The 15,715-nt window shown below is 33.4% G+C and overlaps 1 long non-coding RNA gene across 1 annotated transcript in view; it reads left to right on the top strand.

The window, feature by feature from the left end:
• The window catches only part of LOC144281623 (uncharacterized), a 128,327-nt gene that overhangs the window by 85,491 nt on the left and 27,121 nt on the right, over positions 1 to 15,715 (top strand). The window contains exon 4 of the long non-coding RNA XR_013350054.1: positions 14,362 to 14,425. This is a non-coding gene — a long non-coding RNA (uncharacterized LOC144281623). The remainder of the gene's footprint in view (positions 1 to 14,361; positions 14,426 to 15,715) is intronic.

The following is a 15,715-nucleotide window of genomic DNA, read 5'->3' as shown; positions in this document are numbered from 1 at the left end:
CGCTAACTCTTCTCACTGTAGCGTTCCAGCTGGTCTCTCTTTAATTCTCAGGCCGAATTCATAGATTTTCAGGATGATTTGAAGGTTATCTAGGTAATTTGGTGGGGACGGGTGATTTGGGGACCCTGCTCTTCCCCCATCTTCCCCCTTCTCCCCCCATCTTCCCCCTCCTGATTCTTTTGTGGTAAGTTCTTTTTTCTAGTCATTTTGCTCAGTACAGAGTGGCTAAAAACACGTTGTACTGGAAAAAGGAAGAAAGAAAAGAAAAAGCAAAGAGAAAACAAAAAAACAAAACAAGGAGGGGTGTCCTCTGGTTCTATATACTGTAAGTCCCTCAGCTTCCCCTGGAGCTTTCCAGTGCTGCTTAGTCAAGAACTTGCTCTTCCCCTGTCCTCGCCCTACACAATTCTTGTTGTGTTTCTCCCTGAAGGTTTTATCTTCTTTTGTTATTTCTATTGAAAATAAGATGTTATCCATTAAATTTTCTTTTTTTTTTTTTAAGATTTTATTTATTTATTCATGAGAGACACACACAGAGAGAGAAAGAGAGAGAGAGAGAGAGGCAGAGACACAGGCAGAGGGAGAAGCTGGCTCCACGCAAGGAGCCTGATGCGGGACTCGATCCCGGGTCTCCAGGATCACACCCTGGGCCGCAGGTGGCACCAAACTGCTGCACCACCGGGCCTGCCCTTCATTAAATTTTCTAACTCACTTTGGTTTCTATACGGAAAGCTGTTCCTTTTATATTTTGATTTTGTAATCCATCTCCTGATTCATGTTTTTTTTTTTCCCATTGTATCCACTATATTTTTCAGTTTGTTCTCTTGTGTTTTCCAAATATAGAGTCATATCTACTACAAAGACTGTTTTGCTTTTTCCTTCTCACTATGTTTATTTCTTATTTTTCATTTTAAGTGTATTAACTTCTAAGAAGGCAGGCACTCTGTTGTTCTGCAATATGGAACCAGGTGCCCAGAGGGACCTTGTTTACTCCCACTGTACATGGCACATGACTATGACCCTTACCAGTACAAGCAAAGAATGCTGGGACCTTACAGAGCTGCATCATATACTTCTTGAAAATTCTTCCCTGAAGCATAGAAGGTTATATCCTCTCTCATTTGATCCAAAGAGTTTCATGTTTGGCAAATATTTTTCTTAGTTTGTATTTTGAATTTGTAGGTGTTTATTTTATTTAACTGAAGATGCTGTATTTTTTACTTTTGTTGAGTTTCATATAGAGTATAATTACTTTTATCTAGCTAATTTTCACCGGAAATCTTCTCCATCAGATTTTAAAGACCTTCTAAATAAAAAAATAAAAATCAGAAAAAATAAAGACCTTCTAGAAAATACATTATTTGGATTTTAACTTCTTTTTTCTTTCAACATAATGCTCAGTCAAATATGTAGAATTTTCCTTGTACAACTTGGTTTGTCGTTGTCACAGAAGGTTGCAGAATGTAGTTAATTGCTGAAGCTGGATATGGAAATGCAGGAATTTGTGCTATTCTCACTGCTTTTGGTGTTTATAAATTTTAAAATAAAAAAATAAGGGCATTAACTAAAAAAAAGTATTTTTCTACTTTGAGATCTGTCAAATCTTTACCAAATGTGTTCTCTTTTTATTATATTATTTTCAAGTAATACTTCCATTAATTTGGAATTAATATTTATGTATATTGTTAGGTGATTATATGATATTCCGCCCTCCCCACAAACTAGTAACCAATAATCTCAGCATTATATATTGAATAAACTTCCCTCTCTCTCTCTCTGTCCTCCTTTTCCCCAAAAGATTTATGATACTACTTTTGTTATTATCTAACATCATCATGAAGTTCTGTTTCTGGAAATTTTGTTTCATTCTGTTCATCTACTTTTATGTCAATTCTTACATAATAATCTATTTATAGCTTTTGCAGTTTTAATTATTTTTAGTATCAGTCATAGCAAATCTCCCTCCTTACTTTTCAAAAGTTTTCATGTGTCTTTTAATCCATTCACTCTTCTTGATAACCTTTGGAAGTATTTTGTCAATTTCTAAAAACAGTCACTTTAGGATATGATTTAAATAGCATTAAACCTACTGAATAATTAGAGAAACTCTTAAAGTCTTTTCTTCTCAGTTAAGGCATAGTGTAGTTTTCTAATCACTCCAGTCTTGTTTTTAGATGCTGAGTGAGATTTTATAGATTTTTTTTTCATGTATGTCCAGAATATTTCTTTGTAAGTTTGGTTTTTATGTATTTTATATTTTTGTGAGCAATTGTGAATTAGATACATATTTTCTCTAATTAAAATATTTACTTTGTTCTTGGATTATATAGCACCAATGCTTGATTTTTGTAGGCTTCTTTAGTATATACCTCTTTATTGACTCTTCTATAAATTTTCCTTTTGTTTCTAGGGGTGTTATTTTATTTTTATTTTATTTATTTATTTATTTATTATTTATTTATTTATTTTGCTTTAATTGGAAGATAATCATTTTCAAGGAATAAGGAATAATTGACTTTTCATTTCTTCTTAATTTTTCCATTGGGGAAAGTTTCCCAGAATAATGTTGTATTAAAGTGATGATACTGGGTAAACTTTTACTACCTCTAATTTTAATGTGCATTTATCTAGTGTTTTTATTTTACTGTTAATTACGAAGTTGTAGGTTGATCTTATATTAAAAAACAATTTTAGAATTTTGTTCCCTAAGATGTTGGTTTCTTGTTTTGAAAGTTTGATATTTCAACTTTGTCACATGTCAAAATGTCTCTTATCATTTCTTACTTTCTCATCAGTTTTGTATTTGCTTTTTTATTCTTAATTTTATATCTCTATGTTTACCCTTTATCTTAATTAGACTTATTAGAAATTTGACTAATGCTTTTTAAAAATGGTCCTTAAATCCACTCTTTATTGCTATTTTTTAATTGATTAATGCTTGTGTTCATCTTTATTATTTCTTTCCTCTTGCATTCCTTAGACTTTTTTTATGATGTTTCTCCAACTTTTTGAGTTGAGCATTTTGATATTTGCTTCCATTTTCATTTGATAATGAAAATATTTACTACTATAAATTTTCCTTTTAGTATGATTTTGGCCATAAGCCATACACTTTGACAGGTAGCTTATCAGTTGCTATTATATTCAGTCAATATTTAAAGATAATTTGGCAAGTATTACTTTACTTAAGAAACCTTTATTTGGACTCTTTATTATTAGATTTTTCTCCTGAATGTTATCATTTACATGCATATGATATTGAGTTCTCTGCCCACCTATTAGAGAGAAGACCTTCTATCCTTCCATACCCATAGTTAGACTAATTTTTATTCTGATAACATACTATACATTAATCAACTGGAAAATATTATGATTTTTCAATACAGGGATTTTTTTTTTTCCCACTCAGGGCTTAGAAAGTCAGCCAGGCAGCTTTGCTTCAGGCTCTAGGTCAGGATCAGCTCTCTGCTCATAGCCACACACCACTACTTTTACTCAAATTCTACCAGTCAAAGCAGGTTATATGGCCAAGCCCAAATGTGATCAGTAATTACACTCTTTCCACAGGGAAATTATGGCAAGAACAGGGAAGGAAGGAAGGATTATGAAACAGTAACATAGTTGATCCCAAGCATGATGATGAAACACATGCTTTACTTTCCTGTTGTTTTTTTTTTTTTTTAAACAGCAGAGGTTTAAGACCAAGAGGGCTAAGCTTGGAGTATTAGCAGAGTCCAGTAAGGTACCTGTTTAATGTATAATTAAGGACTAGAGTAATTCTTACCATAGATATGGCTTAGCTGGGGAAAAGAGTTAATAAGGAGTTCATGCCAGAACCCTAGATAAAGTAACCAGAATGAATGTTAATTTATAAACTCAGGTGTGAAAGAAATATCATATTTATTTATTTCCATAAATTAAATTGTTTTAGGCTCCAAGTTCCTATGCCACTTTGGGATTTACACAATCATATTCCATGTTTTCCTATTCCATTACTGAAGATTACAATCTTTTTTTTTTTTTTTTTTAATTTGTGAGAGCCACACAGAGAGAGGCAGAGACAGAGAGAGGGAGAAGCAGGCTCCCTTCAGGGAGCCTGAGGTGGAACTCAATCCCAGGACCATGGGATCATGGCCAAGCCAAAGGCAGATGCTCAACCACTGAGCCACCCAGGTGCCCCCAATCTGGGAAATTTATGTGGTTTCCAGAAAGTATGGTAAGGGCTTTTGGTTACTAAGCCATAAAAATTGCTCCAGATATTCTTATTCTCCCACAAACATAGCAGAGTAAGGAGGAAAATATAACAAAGGCTTGACAATAGTTACATACAGGGTGGGGGTGTACAAGATGAGATTGGAGGGAGGGAGGAGACATCTTTTTCTTTTCTATGTATTTATAAGTAATGAATTTATGGGTGGTTTTATTATCATTTTTACATTCTCAGTATTTTTCAAGTAAAAAGTAAAGATAGATATCTCACTAATTTCATAATGTTGCTATGAAGATTAAATAAAAGAAATACATATAAAAGGATTAGCACAGTGTATGCCTCATCATAAACTCCTTAACTCAATGAGTGGGATTTTCCTACTATTAACATGGTTATATCAGAAACTGTATTTCCTAGAGTCTCCATCCTTGTGCTTTGCCAGATTAGATTCAGTTAAAAGTGAATTTGCATAATATTTGAGAGGCAGGTATGCTCTGATGGACATTGTGGGTTAGAGATTATGAGGGACTGACCCACTTAAGTGAATCCCTTTTGTCCTTACTCTTACCTATTCCATGTCTAGAATCTCCCCAACTCTTTTCCACCCTACTAACCCAGAGCAGCTAAACTCACTATAACATGCTTGATTATGAACTTACAAAGGTGGTGGCCACAGAAAGTCCAGCTCCTTTGATAGGCTTGTACTAGTTTTTCTTTTTGGTATTTCTCCAGGAGCCAGATGTTTCAGGCTTTCATCCATCTCTCCAAGCTTCAGCTCATTCAACTGTGTCAGAACTAGTTAGTGAACACTTTTGTTGATTCCTTAGCTCATCTTTTCAGACCTTTCCTTCCCCAGTTCCTCTCACAATTATGTAAAGTATATTGTTTATAATAATTTCCTAGTTCTATAACATTCATCATTTATTTGTGTCTCTAAACTGTAACTGATACAGTTATTGGTATCAGAAATGGCTTTAGGGCTATGGAACTTTAAGAGTGAGAGGAATTTCTTCTCTGATATAATCAGATTAAAGGCATTAATGAACCCTTTTCCCATAGTGAAGGATCACTGGCATGTGGTAACAATTGGTTACTTACGTTATCACCTGTGGACACCCATAACCTATTGCCTAGTGTCTTTATGTGAACATGTAGTTGTTGCAATAGAACATTTTAACATAAATAAGGAATATAATGATAGTTGATTTCTTCTAAGTATGCTAGAGAACTTGTGAAAAAAAAAAAAAAAGAAGGTTATCTCAGGGCTTTAAATTTCCAAGTCAAGGATATAGAACAAAAAGTGCCTGGGTGGTTCAGTCAGCTAAGCATCCAACTCTTGATTTTGACTCAGGTCATGATCTCAAGTTTGTGAGATCAAGCCCTGCATTGGGCTCTGCACTCAGTGGGGAGTCTGCTTGAGATTCTCTCCTTCCCTCTCTCTCTGCACCTCTCCCCACTTAAATAAGTAAATAAATCTTAAAAAAACCCATATTTCCTATTGTTGCAGGATGGTATTTTTGAAAAGAAATCCAAAGTGTAATCCTGTTATGTGGTTAAGTTTTAACACAAATTTAATTCACATTCTCAAAAAGTATCTTCTGATATATTTAGGGGATCAATTAGGAGGGAATGGGACACTGAAAATTAAGTCAAGGATTTATAATAGATTACAATGAAACGGGTTACCTTGAACCCATAAAGTCTATTAAACTCTCTTGTCCAGTAAAAATAGCCTTTCCTCCCTGGCTGGAGAATTTATTTTCTTGTTCAATTAAAATGTTCAATTAAATGTTCTTGATCAATTAAAATGGTTTTCCCTGTTATAGTTGCCTTGTAGGAGATTGTTGATCCTTTTAAGGATTTACCTCTACCACCTCTCATTGCTTCTAGACCTATGGCAGGCTCCTGTGAACAACGTGAACAATGAGGAGGTGTCGTAAATACCAAAAGATGTGCTAGATTTAGACAGTTTACATCAACAAAGGCCTGAGGAATGTGTATGAGAATGAAAGCAATGTACTATTTAATTTGGCATAAGTTGACATGGATTCACTAAGCAGAGATTCTGGATTCAGTGTGTTAGTTTGAATATCTAGGAGTGGTTTTAAGAGCTTGTTTTGTTGACTGATATCTGGACCTCAAATTGGACTATACCAAAATGTACTTAAAATACCAGAAATTCCTTGGAATAATGTAGAGGAAAGTGTCAAAAGGTTTACAGAAATCAGAGTGCTACAGTGGATTTCTATAAGATATGCTCACCAACTCCTTAAGTGTATTCTTTGGGACAGTCAGGTGGACTTCCATGCTCTTCGACTTTGAGGAATATATTGATGAAGGGAGCCCTGACATCTTTGATACCCCTTGACACTTTGTATGTAACTATTGATCTGGCTAATGCTTCTTTCTCTATACCTGTTAGCAAAGAACAGTAGTTGACTTTCAGCTGTCAAGGACAGTAAACACTTTCACTGTCCTACCTCAGGCCTATTTTAATTATTTAGCTCTCTGTCATAATCTAGTATACTGGGAACTTGATTGCTTCTCTATTCAACTATCTATTACTTTGGTGTCCTGAATTGATGATATTCTGTTTGGACCTGGTAGACAGGTAATCACAATTATTCTATACTCCTTGGTAAGACTAAATGTGACAGTAAAGTGGGAAGTAAATCTCATAGGAATTCATGGCCTGCAGCTTTGGTAAAATTTTTAGAGGTCCAGTGGTTTAGGGCATGTTAAAATATCCCATTGAAGATAAAGGACAAATGTTGCATCTAGCTCTTGCTACCACTAATAGGTACAAGGCATACAATGTTCAATATAGTAGTTTTTAAATTTACTATTATATTAATAGAATTTCTTCATATTCCTAAGAATATGATAGTGATATTACATTGTATAGATGTATTACAGTTACTTAATGACTTGATGAATTACTTATGCTGTTTTGTCTCCTAAAAATAACTGAATGGACATATAAGTATTAAGTTAAAAAAAATCGATTCACCTTTCGGAATCACTTTTCACAGGACACCTGATTGAGCACCTGTCTTTGGCTCAGGGCTTGATCCCAGGGTCCTAGGATGGAGTCTTGCATCAGGCTCCCCATGGGGAGCCTGGTTCTCCCTCCCTCTACCTATCTTTCTGCCCCTCTCTCTCTGTGTCTCTGATGAATAAATAAATACAATCTAAAAAAAAAAAATCACTCTTTACTAGGCCAGATAACCCCTACATAAATTCTCAGAGTATCACATGTCTCATTTCCCTTCTTGACTTTTGCTTTTCTAAGCTTGGTAGGACATTTTTTTCTTAATATTTTATTTTTAAGAAATCTCTACACACAATGTGGGGCTAAAAATCACGGTCTGGAGATCAGGAGTCACATGTTCCACTGACTGAGCCAGCCAGGTGCCCCTGGTAGGTCATTCTAATTCTAAATCTTAAGGACATTTTAATGTTAACATTTAATAACATCTGTTATTGCTAAAAATGAAGATGCTGATAAAATTTTATTTTAAGAGTATATTATAGAAAATATACAGAATTTTAAAATTTTATTTAAAGATGTTATTTATTTATTCATGAGAAACACAGAGAGAGGCAGAGACACAGGCAGAGGGAGTAGCAGGCTCCCTGCAGGGAGCCCGATGTGGGACTCAATCCCAGGACCCCAGGATCATGCCCTGAGCTGAAGGCAGACACTCAACTGCTGAGCCACCCAGGCGTCAATAAATACAGAATTTATATTGATGTTGTCAATAATATGATGTGGAACACAATGGAATGTGATTGGATTATCATTTCAGATCAAAATCGAATAAAATCTGGAACATCTTTATCACATTTATGTCATCTTTTGTGTATCCTGGATAATGGAATAATAAATGTGCCTAAATAAGTGATAGAATAAATACCGTGGTCAGTTATTATAGCCACATTTTCAAGAAATACTAGAGCTTAATTACCCATTTCCTAAAATTGTTATATTTTCTGCTTACAACTGCTTGGCATAGAGCAAAAAGATTCTTCTGTCTTTGAAAAGAAATCAAAGAATTCACATCAGGCATTCAAAACTTGAGAACCTGCCGTGAGAGAATCACATCAACTTAATAAGAAAATATACTCTGACAAGTAAGATTTCACCCACACAACTGAATGATCATGACAGGCTGTGATCAATAATACCAAATGTCCCTCGGACTGTTTCTTATCCATTGTTCTATTTCTGAAAAAAGATTTATAGTTCAGAATTCATTGACTTCAAAAGCAGATATGAGGATCTTGATGAAGAGACAAGAGATGGGCTTAGTTATATTCTAGGGCATTAATACCTAAGTATAATCCTTTATATTTGAATTTGACATTTGCTTGGGCATTATATGTATTTAACTAGCAGATATCAGATAGATAATTACTATAGATTTTCTATGATTGTTATTCATGTAATGAGTACTGCAAATTTGTAGTGCAAAAAATCAAAGAAAAAACTGTAGAATCTGAAACACACTGGTTTTGGAGACCATGCACTATCAGTCCTGACTTAAAAAAAAAATATCATTGGCATAAGATAAACTTACATCACCGCCTATAAAAAATACTAAACTACACCAATATTAATGATCTGTAATAGCTCTATAAATGGAGAACAGCAGGGAAAATACAATCAAAAGATATAGTATCATAATAAATTACATTAAGTCACATCAAGATTTCAGTCACCATGATATTGGTTTCATATGGAATCATAATTAATTCATGTTCGGTCTCTTCTGTGCACAGAGAAAAGTACATAAACAAGAGGAGTTTTCATTCACAACTCCTCTTCTGCCAAATTCCAAATGAAATGAAACCAAAGCAAGCACACTACAAAATTTGATTCAAAGGAAACCTCAGACACTGAAGCCATTAAGCACACATTTCCTAAATAAAAAATGAGTTGTCTGCAAGCTGTCTTGACACGGTCTGCAAAGTCTCACTGCATAAAACAGCAGCTCAGCAGATTGTCAGAGAGCTCCTGAGATAAACAAAAACCAAATCAAACTTCCCCCTTCCTGCCTCTCCACCATTTCAGCTTCATCTTGACAGAAGAAAAATGCTCCTCTACTCTCTAAGATACATCCCCAAATATCACTACCCAGGATGTAGGCATTGCCTTTGATTTGGAATAGGTTTTCAAAAAGCTGGGAAATAATGCACTGATTGTATGCAAAAGATGCGTGATTAATGATTCATTTAGGAGTTTAAAAATTAATTACTTGTATTAGATTTATCAACTCCTGGCAATTAAAACTCAAATTTCAGAAAAAAATTTAGAGTGATTGTAGTTGTTAAGAGCAAAGAATCTGGAATTGAACAGTTGGATTTGAAAACTTACATATATTATCTTCCTCTTTAGACAATATACTTCACCTGCCTAGGTCTAGCTTCTTTATCCTCAGTAGGAATAATGATGATCTTTACCTCACAGAATGATCTTAAGAGTTAAAATTAGTTAATATATAGTATTTTAGAACAACAGTTCATGCCATGTAGTAAATTTTAGATCTTCTAACTCAAGCATGGTAATTATTATAATATTAATTATTATAGTTTTACTTTTTAAAGAATTCCTAGGTGTTTTCAGTAACCTGTATCCCCTGCCACTATAGAGTTATCTGAGTATCATTTAGCCATGCTGTATCATTAGGATATTTTCTAAATCCCTTTCTGGATGTTTAGGTCTATGGTAAACAATTGCATGTATTCAGAGAGAAGAGATGGGATGGAAAGTGAGCAGCAGTTGGTACCCCTAGCTTTTAAAAAGTGCTAGAAATAAAAACTCTATGTTTCTCTCTCTTAAGACTATTCATTGGAAAAACTGAAGTTAGCAGATTGTTTCATATTTTCTTCTGTGATTGCTGCTCTTTGCTATACCCTTGCAACCAAGGTCTGAGAGGTGCTCCTATCTTCATAGAGCCTGTTATGATGGGTTCAGCATTTTGACACAATGGTTCTGCATCTTCCTCTTATTCTTTTTTTTTTTTTTAATTTTACTTTTATTTATTCATGAGAAACACACACACACAGAAGGAGAGACACAGGCAGAGGAAGAAGCAGGCTCCATGCAGGGAGCCTGATGTGGAACTCTATCCTGGGACTCCCGGATCACACCCTGAGCTGAAGGCAGGGGTTAAACCACTGAGCCATCCAGGTGTCCCTCTTCCTCTTATTCTTCAATTCATTTGCTACTGTCCTATTCCCAACAGAACATGCCCAAGTTCCATGTCTCTCAAAATCTTGTCCTCTCTTAGAGAATGCTGGAATATAATGTGTTTGTAAAAAAATAAAAATAAAAATAATCCATACTGGAACATTAACTAACTAATATGTTATCACTTCCAAATATTGCCTTGAACTCTCTCTTTTTGTTTTGGTTGTCTCTTACAGATAAGTAACACATATTCACTCATTTTTTTAATATTCATTTTTGCATCAATTTTAAGGTTCATACGTAATAGGTAATGCTTTATCATATACCTTTTGCATAAATATCTGAGTTTAGATTAGATGTTGCTTGGAATATTATATTAATTCTCAAACCTGTATGTTTAATGTCTATTGTAGGAATAAGAAAGACCTGGCTGATTCTTATATATTTTAAGATGAAGTTGTCTTAATTGGATCAGCATTTCCCAATTCATGATTGGTGGTCCTTGAGAAGACCAATGATAAAAAGATATTGTTGCCAAATTAAGTTGAGACACACTTCTTACTCCACAATACTTTTAAAGATTCATGATATACGTTATCATATTAAACATCATGAGAAGTTTCATTAGAAACAAGCACATTTAACTTTATTTTAATCTAACATTTCTAAGTATCCTCCAACATACTATGAAACAAGTGTTGCTTGTAATATCCTTTGAAAAAGGCTGTTTTAGATGAAAAGTAGTGGAGTATATTCAGATGATTCAAGTGATTATATTTACAGAAGATGTTGCTGTAAATGAAAAACAGCCATGAAACTAGAATTAGATTATCCTATAAATTGTTTAAAAATATTTGAACTAACCATTTATCAAACTTTCCTTCTTCTAACTTGCACACTCTATAAATAGGCAGATTTTTATTTTAATAAGTGATAAATGAGAGTGAATTAAGATCCACACACTAAGAGAATGGCAAATGGCTCATAGCACAGCCTCTATGTAGCTAACTGCATGAAGTGAGAAAATTAGGTTGTCTTATTCTGTGGACTGTACAGTAGTTCATGCTGTGCTGGGAATTAGCTTAAATTAAATCTAGATCACAAAAAGCTTTATATGCTATTAGCAAAACTGTAGTTATCAATCCTTTCTCTAATGAGAAGTCAGAATAATTGAAACTGAACTGGACTAACGTATCTCCAACTCTTAGTGCAATCGGTGAACACAGAAGCAGAAAGTCTACAATGACTATTTTTATTGTTTAGCAACTCTGCCAATTGTGCATTATGTTGGGGAAAAAATGGGATTCTATTAAATGCTTTAGTTCCCCATTAGATGCTAAAAGAATGTTAATTTACCTTCTTTTTATTCAGGGTCACAATTACTCTGAGCCTGAATCAAACGGGAACAAGTTGTCCCCACATACCAATACCTACTGGAAAAACTTCTAATACTTCCTCTCATTCCCCTCCCAGAATATTTAAGGGCACGACATCCTTAAATGGAATAACATAATCATACCAACTAAACAAGTTTTTGCATTTCCCCATGTAATAATTTCCCAGTTTTTACATGTCTCCTCATGTCAGAAATGACAGGTAGAAATGTGCTTCTAATGTATTCTTTAATTTTCTACCTTAGAATGCTCATCTGGTGTTAAGATTCATCCCAGTCTCCCATTTTTTGGACATTAAACATTTTTTTAAAGGTATTTGTGAGTTGGTAGTTTTAGAGTTTTGAGGAACACAATTTCATTTGAAGTTTAAAATTCTTGAGATGAAGGAGATATCCAGGCATAAGAGATATAAGGAAAGTATTATTATTCAAGGTCCAGAAATTCATATAAGCTTGCTCTATTACCTTGAAATAACCAATTAACACCTAAACATATTCCTTCTAAGATAAAATAGGTTAATGATAAAATGTCATCCCCTTCCTTTTAAAAAACCTTTCACTTTAAATCCTTCATATAATGTCAACTCAGTTTCTTAAGCTTCCAAGTAATATTGTCATGAGAAGTGATGTAGAAGTGTGTATATTTTCCCAAGCAATAAGATGGGTAAACTGAGTGATAGAACTTTAAGAACAAATGAAACTAGTCCAACAAAATTAAGATCATGATGGAAAGATATACTTAGGCGAAATGCCAAAGGAACACTTGGAATTAAAGGGCTGAAGAAATCGGCCAAGAAATCAGTAATGGATTAGCTTTGAGCCAGTGCACACCAGATGGGAACCATACGGCACGTTATACTTACAGATATTTTCTTGAGCTAGATTTGTAGACTTCTAAATCAGTTATTTTCTTTAATGCTATTATATCTGTCATATAAAATAGTTATAAGGAATAAGAAAGATTATTATGACTCCTATCTTCCTATATGTAATGGCAACTGCCTATATAAAAGTTTTTTTTTTTTTAAAGAAAAATCCCCATATTTCCCACAAAACCATGCATGTAGGTCAAAGAGAAGAGCAAGTAAGGTACCTGTGGTTGATACCTAAGGTATAATTAGAACACTAAGGCTATTCAAATCTCAAATTATCTATAGGTAGTAAAATAAACATACAAATTCAGTGGCTTAATTCTCAAAACACATGAATGTGAAGGAATCAGTCAAAGATTGAGCAGAAAGTAGGAAAAGTAGATAGGGACCTAAAAGTGGTAAACACTGATAAAATCACAAACAGTAATGGAGTCAACACCTTGAGTAGAGTGGAGTGTGGAGAATGAACAGGTCAGAGACCTTATTGGTAGGAGCTCTGGCTACTGGAGGATAAAATTGAAAAGAAATCGAAGTGCATAGAACCAATAGTGGAAGTTTAGGAAAACACCAGTTTCTAGGGTAGAATGGAGACTTTCAGTAGGGAAGCATACTTTGGAATCTTGGTGAAAGAAAAGAAGGGTGCAAGCGGTCAGAGTTGAAGATTCTACAGAAATTAAAAGACCTGCACAATCAGATAAAATACTAGCCATTCTGACTCTCAGTACCTGCCAAAATAAATAGCACTGTCAATTAAAGAAACTTCACTATAGTAACAGAAGATGATTTTGAACTAAAAATTCTAGTAAACAATCCAAACTTTCAACATTGGCTTAGATAATCCTATTACTTTTGAGTATGAAAATATGAGATGAATAGAGCTGAACAAAACAGAACACTGCATGCAATATCCATATAAAGCTAGTATAAAAAGAAAATTAAAAATGAAAATGGTGTATTTGGTTCTGGCTACCATAATAAAATAGCATAGACTGATGGCTGAAACAATAGAAATTTTCTTATTACTGTTCTGAAGGCTGCAAGCCTGATCAGTGTGCCAGAATAATCAGGTACTGGTGGGGCTCTTTTCCTGGCTTGCAGATGGCCACCTTCTTGAATGTGCTCACATAACTTTTCCTTGGTGTGTGTTTATGGAAAATAAGGGAGAAATCTTTCTCTTTTTCTTCTTATGAGGCCACCAGCCCTATTGGATTAGACTCCACTTTTATGAACCCATTCAACCTTAATTGCCTGCTGAAACCCTTTTCTCCAAATACAGTTATATTGGAGATTAAACATCAACATATGGATTTTGGAGAGACGTTATTCGGTCTCTAGCAAGTGGAGATTTTTTTAGATGCCTCATAGTCTTTCTTCAAAACCAACAATGAAGCAGAAGAACAGTTAACATTCAATCTTCATTAAACAGCCTAAACAAGTGTCTGCAGGTATGAACAAGCACATCACATTAGAAATACAAAATATGGAAATAAAAGTGGACAAATACCAGGAATATATGAAATGAGAGTCAATTAGAAAGAAATAGAAGAAGGCAAAATCATCTCAGAAATAAAAACAAAAGAGAAATCATTTCAGAATAATTTATGATAAGCTCAAGGTAAAATTGGTTTGAAAATTTTATAAGGCTTAATGAGGAATTAAATAAAAATTGAACACTGAATATATTTCATTGCAGCTTTAAGACTAAAAGATGGAGACAAGGATGGAAGAAGCACATGTAATTACAAAGCAGAGATAAGGTAACAAAAAATGGGAGAAGGGTGAAATAAAATGTTGAATAAGCTTATTGCTTGTCACATAAGTATTAGGGGTATAATTATATTTGACAAATCAAATAGTTGAAGCCTAAGTAAGGAAACAAAGTAATAAGAACATTTAAAAAGTATTAGCATATTAGAAATTTGTTGAAAGTAAATCTTAAAAGTTCTCATCATAAGAACAAAATTTGTAATTATGTGTGGTGAAGGATATTAACTAGATTTATTATGGTGATCATTTCACAATATATAAAAATATAGAATTATTGCATTGTACAAGTGAACTTAATATATTTTGTGCCAAATATATCTCAATTTAAAAAAAGTATTAGCATAAAGATAACCAGTAAGGACAAAAATACAAACCTTCCTGTACATCATAGGAAATACAAAAGAAGAGCAAAATAGACTATAGCATATAGACAAAAAGCCATAATTTATATAATGCACAGTAAATATATTAACAGTAATATGAAGCTATATAATATAAGTGGTCTTAAGACACTTAGTAAAAGAAAGATTTTTTCAGAATGCTCATTATGAAAATCCAACTGTATCCTGACTATAAGAGGTGCCTGCAACAAGTGATTGAAAACAATTACAATAAAAAATAGATAAAATGAAAAAAAAAATAGATAAAATTTTATCAGAGAAATGCAAACAATGAAAAGATAGTGGTTTTAATCCTTCCTTACATTGGAAAAGTAGATATCAGGTTAAAAGCCATAAAATAATGGAAAATAATGTACTTAAATTTGAAGGCCAAAATTTATAATAGTGAACATATATCAAGTAATAACAGTATTTGCCTTTAAAAACATATATGGAATGATTTCTAGGATACATTATTAAGTGAATATATATCAAGTAATATAGCATTTGCCTTTAAAAACAGATATGGGATGACTTCTAGGATATATTATTAAGTGAAGAAAATGGGGTACAAAATAGCAAATACAGCATGTTGTCTTTTTTATGAAACAAGAGGAAATAGATGCGTGTGTGCATATATATCTATGTGTATGTATATGCTTGTTTTTAAAAAAAAATCTCAGAGAAAGGAAAGAATAAAAGAGAAACTGATCAATTTGTGAGAATTGATCGGAAGGTACAATAGAAATGAAATATATCTTGTATACATTTATATGTAATATATTTAATGTATTTACATATTTATGTCTAATATCTATTTACATTTTGTATATTTTGACTTGACTTTGAAATATGTAATTATTTATATAAAAATTGAAAAATAAAGATGAAAGAAAAATT

The sequence above is a fragment of the Canis aureus genome, chromosome 13 (assembly GCF_053574225.1).
Source record: "Canis aureus isolate CA01 chromosome 13, VMU_Caureus_v.1.0, whole genome shotgun sequence".
Lineage (NCBI taxonomy): Eukaryota > Metazoa > Chordata > Mammalia > Carnivora > Canidae > Canis > Canis aureus.
Note: the sequence above shows the minus strand (reverse complement) of the source record. Positions and strands in the feature narration are given on the sequence as shown.